Source organism: Macrobrachium nipponense, chromosome 26, assembly GCF_015104395.2.
Source record: "Macrobrachium nipponense isolate FS-2020 chromosome 26, ASM1510439v2, whole genome shotgun sequence".
Taxonomy (NCBI): Eukaryota; Metazoa; Arthropoda; class Malacostraca; order Decapoda; family Palaemonidae; genus Macrobrachium; species Macrobrachium nipponense.
The window spans coordinates 4,407,955-4,418,403 of NC_087215.1; positions in this window are offsets into that span (position 1 = coordinate 4,407,955).

Genomic DNA, 10,449 nt, shown 5'->3' on the forward strand with positions numbered 1-10,449 from the left:
AAACATATTAAAATCCGTTTTTGAACAAAAATGAGACAGTTAATCAAATAATAACTTATATAAAGGAACTATACATTTGTCTCATAAATCGTAACATTGTTCAAATGACCCAACAGAATTCTCCCACAACCGCAGTCGCACTTTGCACGCAAAATCTCGAGAAGCATGCACCCTCGAATGTCTTAGTGCGTGTAAAAAGACTTTGCTGGGAAATGAAATTTTAATCCTTCCCGACACTCTGAAATATAACGATTTCCGCGAACAAAGCCCTAAAAGTATACATATCGTGGATACGGAAGTTATAAATATCGCATTTTTATTGTTGCTAATTTTTAATCACGCCCAACCAGTCGTGGATGAATCTCTCTGATATCTATCTAAAGTAATATCCGTAAAGTCATTCAAGCAGAGGTGATTCAGCAGATTTTTTTTTTTTATTTTCTACCTGAATACCAGGAAGTTTCTCCACTGGCGAGTGATCTCTGGAAAAAAACGGATGTAATTTAACACAAAACACGGTCTAAGGACAAACATAAAGCTATTTCGTACCTTCGTATAGATTCTCAATGAAATTTCAAAATAGAGATAAATGACGAAGTTGAAAAAAGTTAGTAATAGGAGTCATTAGGATATCAAATAAGCCCACCCATATAATTTTTCCCTCAAATGTCATGCCATAAAAGATCGGACTTGGCGTTATCTGCGTAGATTTCTGACGCTTAAACAAGGAAACGACTCCCGATAGTTTCCAGTGCCATGTACCGACGACATCTTATCTCTGTTAGGTTAGAATAAATTTTTTTTTTTTTTCACCAACTTGGACTTACTTAAAGGCTTTTACCTGATACCATTACCTAAGTGATTGTACCTCATATACCGTTTTCAGCACACTCAGGGGACATTATCAATTTTTACATATGCCTCTGGCTTACGTTGCGCCCCAATTACAATATAGTGTTGGAGATTTTTTAGGGATACTCTACATGCTATTGGTTGGTCTTATAATCTTTCTAATACCTTAGAAGTACATTCACATAAACTAGAGCTAGTGCTACAGAGACAAAGACAAATAATCTCAGAGTAAAATATCTAAATGTGAGTTTTTTAAAACCGAACATGTTTATCTAGGTTTTATGTGTCTGGTCAAGGTCCTTAAAAGTAGTCCATGGTAAGGTGTCGGCTATTCATAACTTTCCTGGTACTTATTAACGTAAAAGGGGGGATACAGCACTTTTGCGCTGTAGTGGGTATTACAATCGTATGTAAATATGTAACTCTTCAATGATGACAGCTCCTTTAACAGATCTTACGAAGAAGAGCGTAGATTTATTATGGTCTGAAAAGCATCAACAGGCGTTCGATATCTTTAAAAGCGGAAAATGCAGCTTACCTAACTTAAAAAATCCCTGATTTAAATAAGGAATTTTTTTTTATTGCAACAGACGCCTCAGACCAAGGGTAAGAGGGATACTACTTCAGTAATATGATAAACAGTTCTTCCCTATAGCTTTTTTATTCACGTAAACTAAAGCCCTCTGAAAGTAAATATGCAGTAATAGGCAAGGAAGGGCTAGGTATCTTTAACACTAGTACACCATTTTAAGTTCATAATCTATGGCTATGCCTGATAAGTCCTTACTGAACATGAGTCCTTTACCGAGTTTTTCAAAGGCTTTAATCACAGTCCAAAAGGAACTCGGTGACAAATGATCATTCAGTTTATTGGAGCCAAGATAAGATATCTACCTGGGAAAGCAAATATCATAGCTGACGCATTATCCCGCAATCCCGCACCATACAGCAAAGAACCATTAATTGGACTAAAAGATATAGAAACATCCGTTGCCTATTGTTAAAACCGTATCTAAACAAGAAAATTCCTTAACCCAAGAGGTTCGCGAGCATTGCATATCTGAGGGTCGGAGAGCGCAGAACTGTTACAAACTGAACAAAACCAAGTGTCAGCAGCAATAAACACCAAACAATAAACACTTCGAAACGGAAACAGGGTCAGTGGCTAGGCAAAAACAATAAACACTTCGAGCAGAAACCCTAAAGCAAAAGTACATTTAAAGTATGTGTATCAAAATAATGTGATCAAATGGAATATTATATGTAGGTCTGTGACGAGGGGGGAAAACCCGAGAAAACACAGCAGATGACTAACGACCAGGTAGTAATAATAATCTCTTTCATACCAATCGTCATATAAACTCGGTTGCATTCCGTCATCCAGGGTTCCATAGTATGTCACAGAAAGCCAAATCACTATTTTACTGGCCTACAATGCTTACAGATATAAAAAGCACATAACTAATTGTAAAACATGTGTCATAAAAACAAGGGATACACTAAGACACCTGTCAGTTTTAGGGGCCTATCCTGTGCCAAATCCAATCCTTGAAAGAATATACGTAGAATTTATTAACAGATTACGAGTCTGACAGAGGGAATAAACACTTCTTAGTGTTAATAGTTCCTTGACAACGTTATATAGAATTAATAGCACTAAAAACAAAACACGCAATTGAGTGCGTTAGGAATATTTATGAGTGCTAAATCAGTAAATATGGAATTCAACACATAATAATCTGTGACCCCGGGTGGTGTAAATCAATAATAATCTCCTTAACACGTTGTGTGAATTCCTTTCCATTGAAAAGAAAACAATAATATATTGATCACCCAGAGTCAATCGGTTTGGTAGAATAACGGATAATTAAATAGGAAGTGTCAATGTCTTACGAGTTACAAACTCGTGATATTGGATCCGACCGGATTATAGCGGTTCTCGCGGTTTTAAATACCTTTATCATTTATATCTTGTATCTATAGAATTGATGCGCAAGTAGCCTTATACGGTACGCCGCTAGAACACTTTTCCACATATTCAAGCCAACCATTAATTTATCAAATATATATAAAAATATATAAATAAATAAATATAAAAAAATAAAATAAATATGGATACAAGTGGAGTCAATATAATACACTCCGTAAGAAGTCGGAAGGGTTACAAATTATAATAAAAAAGGAATCACGATAAAATCATAAGCAAAACGTAACCATAAGATAATTAAATATCCAAATATATATGCGTAAAGATTTGAACTCTAACTTAACGCTTTAGTAATGACAAATAAGCTAAAAGTTCAAACACATCCAAAATCTACTGACATATTGTCTGTCCCGGTGATTTTATATTCGTAGTCAATGAAAAAAAAAAATTAAATAAATAAATAAATAAATAACTAATAATAAATGAAAATAAATAAATAAAATAAAAGAGTGATTTTAAGTCAGGAAGTCTAGAAGTGAAAATGTTATCTATGGAATAATCCTATATGAATCTTATACAGGGCTAATAATATATATAGAATTTGTATGGAACCTTTTTCATATAGTTTGAATAAGGAATATTTATTTAACATAAATGCCAACATTGAAACTAATATATTGTTTCAATTTTGGTACTGTTGTTTGTTTTTTTTTTTTTTTCAAGACATTCATTCTCTCCATGTGGGGTCGAGTATTAAAAAAACAAAAAAAAACAAAAAAAAAAAAAATTTATCCTACTAAAGGCGTATCTCTTACAGCAAGTAACAGTAACGTAAACTTCCTTGCTGGTCTGAGAGCAATCTCCTGCCAAGTGACGACGTCATCATTGCCGTATCAGCATTTGTTCCTTTTACCTCAATAATCTGCTTACACAGGCTTCATCTGTGTCGTTCTCTGCTTGCAAAAGCAGATGACTGGAGAAAGGAAATGCTTAGTTCATGAACTTCACATGTGGTTCATAGGTCACATGACAGGCCACATAACATATTCTTATCCGTGTGTGTAATGCAATTAGTTAAGGACTTGTAATCATTTTAAAATTGATGAACAATATAAGCGAATAGAATTTCTATAACACAGAATGAATTAATTTTTTTTTCTGAACCTCATAGACATTTAGAAGTATCAAGATATGTATATATGAAATATTTACTTGCAACATTAGCCTATTACAATTCAAGTAAAAACATTCATGGGAAAATGTCACATTTTCTTGAAAAACCCAAAGTTTATATAAAAAACTTAGTTACATAGTGGGTTTTTCGTTGCATCTCCTACCTATTAATAATGTTTTAAAAAGTTAACCTCAGAGGATGCGCACGAGAAAATTGAATATGAAACTTTTGTTAGGGCACATAGAATCATGATTAATCTTCTCTTTGGACTCTTATGTTGCCTGGCAATCTTACAATTAGCTCCGTTTTCCACTTCTTTGTCTAGTAACTTAACTACCAGTTAATATCGAAATTTTCTTTTGAGATTCGTAATGATATCTATTTATTTTTATAATTATGGATATTTTTACAAGTCATCATAGACCTGGATAGGTTCACTCATTGTTAATGCCATGGATAAAAAAGTTTGTACAGCGGACTCTTTTGAATTCCAAAATATCAGCGAATTCATGGGTTAATTAAGTCTGGTCTAAATGGCTCTCTCCCTCCCCTGTATTTTGGATGTGTCTGAATTTACTTTGCCCTTGTTGACAAGTATATTCACTTGCAGGCTGATTAATGGAACCTGGTTACAGTATTCTGCAGTACGAGAGTTTCACATCGCAACTTCAAAAAAATCGTTCGTCGCAGCGGACGACTACAGTCAAGTAACAACCGCCTACAATGTGAAAGGAAATTTCTATGGACTTCTTCGACCGACACCGTATCTCGTTCGTTAATCTCGACCGACACGTATCTCGTCGTTATCTCGTTTTTAATGCGGAACGCTCCGGCTACTGTCGGAAATCGACTACAATAAGGGACATACTTCCGACAATTTACGACCCGAGGATATTCAACTCTACTTGCGGCGAAGGACTCGTGCTGGGGATGTTTTTTTTTTTTTTTTTTATTCATCGCGAACGTAATCGTGTAGCTTAGGATGCAGAGAATAAAGTATGAGCGCAAAAAATAGAACGTTGGACCCGCCCAGGCAAATTTTCCCCTTGTTTTAACCCTGTGAAAACGGGCCGTTTCATTGGGCTATAGGTGGTTGTCTGGAACTGTGTAATGGACGAAAAAGTTGTTCGAAAGCTAGTTAAAAGTGAAGTAGTATAACCTCGGTCATGTATCCTATATATTTAGTATCATGTATCCTATATATAATTGATCATAAATAACAGAGTCGAAATATATCTTGCGTGTACGCAATAGGAATCTCTTATATAAATGATCATAAATAACAGAATTTAAATATATCTTTGCGTGTACGCAGTAGGAATCTATTTAAAGTGCACAATATATTAATCATAATATATGAATCCATATACATATGTATAAACAAATCAGGTAGCCTATAATCAATCAGTTACCTTTTATCTAACAATATCCGCAGATATATAAAACATTTAGCGTAAAAATCAAACGAATCATCAGCATAAAACATTAATAATGTTATCAATTCATATATGAAATTTTTTATCAGTTAAAATATGATTTTTATCATGTTAATCTCATTCTATGCAATTATCAGAGTACATTAGTATTTCTGTAGCATATGTTATCTTAATGAGATGCAAGTGAAAAAAATGTATCATTATATTATATCATGTGATCACTATATTTACCAATATCATTGGTTTTATATTTTATTACTTGAATCAATTCATGTACACAATGAATTTTTATTTACTATATATATATATATATATATATATATATATCTATATATATATATATATATATATATATATATATATATATATATATTCACATGGTGTCTGTATCACACTCCTATAAGTCAAATGCAAGTCAAGTTTTGAGTAATATTCAGTAGTGGTTTTGGTAGCTGACCGAGCTGATGTAAGTGTACATAATAAAAATATGGAATGTTAGTCCATATATATAAAAAGAATAAAACTAAAGAGGTCAACCAGATTGCTTGCAGGAATGTGATCAGACTAGAGACGCTAAAGATGACGTATACAATATTTAAAAGTAGGCTAAGATAACATGTCGTCACCTGTAGTCATTCAATTGTTTATACATATTGTCCAAGCTCCCTGCTTGAGACAACTACCCCGACTATTATTCAAACGCCTACGTGATCTCTAGCGTGTCATCATTTGATTGTGTGTTCGTATGAAACTATGTCATTGTATGTATGTTCATATGTTCGAACTACTGTCTGTTCCTTCATAACTTGTAACGGAGATGGTAGACAAGCAGAACAGAGTTTAGCGATCGTCATTAGAAGATCTGTACCTCTTTACCTAAGCTTTATCATGTAGAGGAATAGGATTAGCCATCATCATTGGCAGAAGCGATCAAGCTATCGTTATTAGAAGACTTGTACAATCATATCTGATCTTCACCATGTAAAACTTCAGAAGAATATATAATTTTTTATACTTAGTGTTTTTACAAGAACCTCACCGAACCATGAGTTTAACACATCGTCGTAAAGATAATACCGACTTCGTAAGTGATCTACAAAACCCCAGACACTCCATTGAAGATGGCAAGTGCAATACCAACCGACTTAGCGTATAGATTATCGCTCTAGTCTAACATTACCTCTCATAGGGCGCCACTTATCATAGCAAGGCACAAGCCTAAATATATATATTATATATATAATATATATATATATATATATATATATATATATATATATATATATATATATATATAGAGAGAGAGAGAGAGAGAGAGAGATGAGAGAGAGAGAGAGAGAGAGAGAGAGAGAGAGAGCACTCACTTTCTTCCATAGCAAAATAAGGACATTTTTACAAACAAATAACCACCCTTAAGCTGACATTCTAAAATTAAATAAACAGGAGAAATGCCATTGTGAATGATGTAGAGGATAAATGTTTCTTTTTCTTGCTTTTTTTCCAAAAAGTCAAATCGAATGCATTGTCAACCATCCCAGATCAGCTAAGCTCAGGAGATCTCTTACACAAGTGACAAGGAGATCGAAAACTTTCTATTTCTCGCCAAGGAGATAAGATTTCTTTATAAAAGAAATAAAAATAAAATAGCTCTCAGGAAAGGAGGTGAAAGTAAGGATAGACTTTCTTGAAGAAAGTTCGTCTATGAAAGGTTGTTGTAAATTTTTTTTTTATTTTTTATTACAAGGTTCAAGTATTGCATGACTTTTTATTTTTATTGGGTGGGTGTCAGATATTCGTACGTATTCAGTCTGAAATATTATGGAATCCTAAATAAAAAGAAAATAATTTGCATTTACCAAAATCCTTCCCTAATCTTTGGTCTCATGTGAGAGATTAAAGAAAGAGAAAAATAGAGAAAATAATAAATAAAATATATAAAATTCCTCGCTTATGCAAACATTACGGCTCTTCCTCAGGACGTTAATACAATTTTTATCCGAAATATTTGGAATACTTAACGACTCATTTTCTCTTCTTCGGAGTAAAGAGAATTTTCATGTCATATTATAAGCGAATACAGAAAAAAATTGTGAATATAAATCTTTATTTAAGGGTACTGTTAAAGGCGTGATCTTAAGTCAGAGAAAGGCAGTTTTACATTCTTATAGTTTTGCGATTTGTAAAGTATATTATTTTATGATATAAATATTACTGAACGCACAAGAGATTCTATTGATTTTTCAGGTTTTCTGAAAAGAAAACTTGTGACGGCTTATTCCGTAGGAGAGCCTCAGTGGCGTGATCGGAATGGTCTTGGTCTGCCACCTCGGTGGTCGCAAGTTCGATTCTCGGGCATGCCACTGAGGGGTGAGAGATGTGTATTTCAGGGGATAGAAGTTCACTCTCGACGTGTTTCGGAAGTCACGTAAACCCTTTGGTCCCGTTGATGAATAACCACTGGTACCATGCAACGTAAAAACACCTTATATACAAAAAACAAACAAAGCTTTTTCTGTAGTTTTTTAAGATCTGAGGGCGGAAAGAAAAAGTGCGGACGGACAGACAAAGCCGACACATTAGTTTTATTTTACAGAACACTAAAAAACTTAGATGTCACCGATTAAAATAGTTTGAATACAACCAAACAATACAGACATGACTGTATCTTACAGTTCCAAGAACTTTGCAGTAATTCATTTAAAAAAAGAAAGAAAGTATATCTTAGTTTAACCAGACCACTGAGCTGAATAAAGTTTCAGACTGACGTTGGATTAGGTAAAATATTTCTATTTTTACCCCCAAAAAGTATCTTTTTTGATATAAAGGACACCACTAGATGCATTTCTCTTTTGATCATCAAGGTCCTCCGTACTTGAGAGCTCTCTGAGTCACTTTTTTAAATGCATAAGTGTACTTATAAAGGGTATCTTCATTAAAATGCATCACTTGTCACTTTCATCCCGTGTTCCATTTTGATGGGGAAATGTGTTTTAGTTTACGTAAAAATCTCTCTCTCTCTCTCTCTCTCTCTCTCTCTCTCTTTTTATCTTCAGCTCTATTTTGCAAAGGTTTAATTCCTCCCTCTCTTTCCAACTCTATTTTTCTAAGGTCTAGGGTTCTCTCTCTCTCTCTCTCTCTCTCTCTCTCTCTCTCTCTCTCTCTCTCTCTCTCATCCTACTTCCATATATTCCATAACCAGTTTACGCATTCTGTCAAACAAACCCCAGATCACAGTATCTCAACACGAAATTCATCCAAATTTATCTAGAGAAAGACAGAATCATGCATTTAGCGAACTCAGCGAAGGGAAATGAGCAAACATAGCAGGTGCTTATCCCACCCCCCCCCCCCCCCCCCCCCCCCCCCCCCCCCCCCCCCCCCCCCCCCCCCCCCCCCCACCCCCCCCCCCCCCCCCCCCCCCCCCCCCCCCCCCCACCCCCCCCCCCCCCCCCCCCCCCCCCCCCCCACCCCCCCCCCCCCCCCCCCCCCCCCCGCCCCCTCAGCATAATCAACGCCCTAGGCTGCTGCTGCTGCCATTAGCATCTCACTCAGTCAATAATAAGTCTGTTTACGCGGAGCTGTCAAGATCAGCTGATCTAAATTGCCCGAGTGATGCTACGCGAGCTGTCAGGATCAGCTGATCTGAGTGATGCCAGATGTATAACTTCTCCAGAGTTCCAAGGGTCCTTTGTTCCTCAGGTCGTTGGACTGTGCAATTGGAACTTCAGAAGTTCCCGCGAAGGTGCAATACATTACTGCCTCTAATACTATTCTCCTTGCTTCTTAATACATTTTTATCCATTTGTTAGTTAATTGATATTTTTAAGTGGTATCTCTCCTCTCTGTCTTTCCCTTTACTTCGTCTCACTTCTTCCTAATGAACACCATAATATTCTTTGTAAGCTTGAATTCCATATGAATAGGTTTCATCTTCTGATTAATAATAATAATAATAATAATAATAATAATAATAATAATAATAATAATAATAATAATAATAATAATAATAATAATAATTATTAGGAAGTAGACCCCTCTCTCAAGCATACTTTATTAAAAAGTAATAGCTACTTCAGCAGCGTTACACTTGTAGAGATCTTCTCGTTTTACGAAACAGCGGTTTTTTCCGTGCTACTTAGACAGGCTAGTAGAGCGCCTCTAGAGGTCGTGATCAAATACAGTGTCAAAATAGGTGTATATATTTGAATTCTACAGATAAACTATGATACCATAGTCATCAAAGTCATTAACGATCTCTCTCTCTCTCTCTTTCTTGAAGCGAGCTTTCGTGTGTAGCTGCCAGACATCCTAAGGCTAGGAAGCTGAGGGTTGACTGCTCTTGGTGTGGTGTCCGTCCTCCTTATATTCGGGGTCGACAGCAGGGGGTCTGCCCCATGCTGCTCTCCTATTGGCTGGTGGTGGCAGGTCTTCTTTTTCATTGGTGGCTTGAGCCAGGTCTCAAGCCCCTTTCTCTGGGTCGTTGGTTGCGATGCTGCAAGTCCTGCAGCCGTCTCTAGACCTCCTAATCGGCACAGTAACGTTGATGGACGTTGCGTTACGCTACGGGACGTCACGGCTAATTTGTTTTTCTGAAGACTTACCGCCACCAGCCAATAGGAGATCGGCATGGGGCAGACCCCCTGCTGTCGACCCCGAATATAATGAGGACGGACACCACACCGAGAGCAGTCCACCCTCAGCTTCCTAGCCTTAGGATGTCTGGCAGCTCCAGACGCAAGCTCGCTTCAAGAAAGAGAGAGAGAGAGAGAGAGAGAGAGAGAGAGAGAGAGAGAGACTTTGCCTCAATGGTAACAGCGAGTGCCCCGCCAGATTCAAAAGCAACCATCGTCAGGGCCTTCATCAGGAGAGCCCTCTCCCACTGCTCGACCTGGCAGGACACTACAGGAACTCGACCGTGCCTCCCAAGTACTTGTGTAATAACGGGTACTCAAAATAAATTAAGCCACCAATGAAAACGAAGACTCGCCGCCACCAGCCAATAGGGGATCAGCATGGGGCAGACCCCGTGCTATCACCCCCCAAATATAAGGAGGGACGGA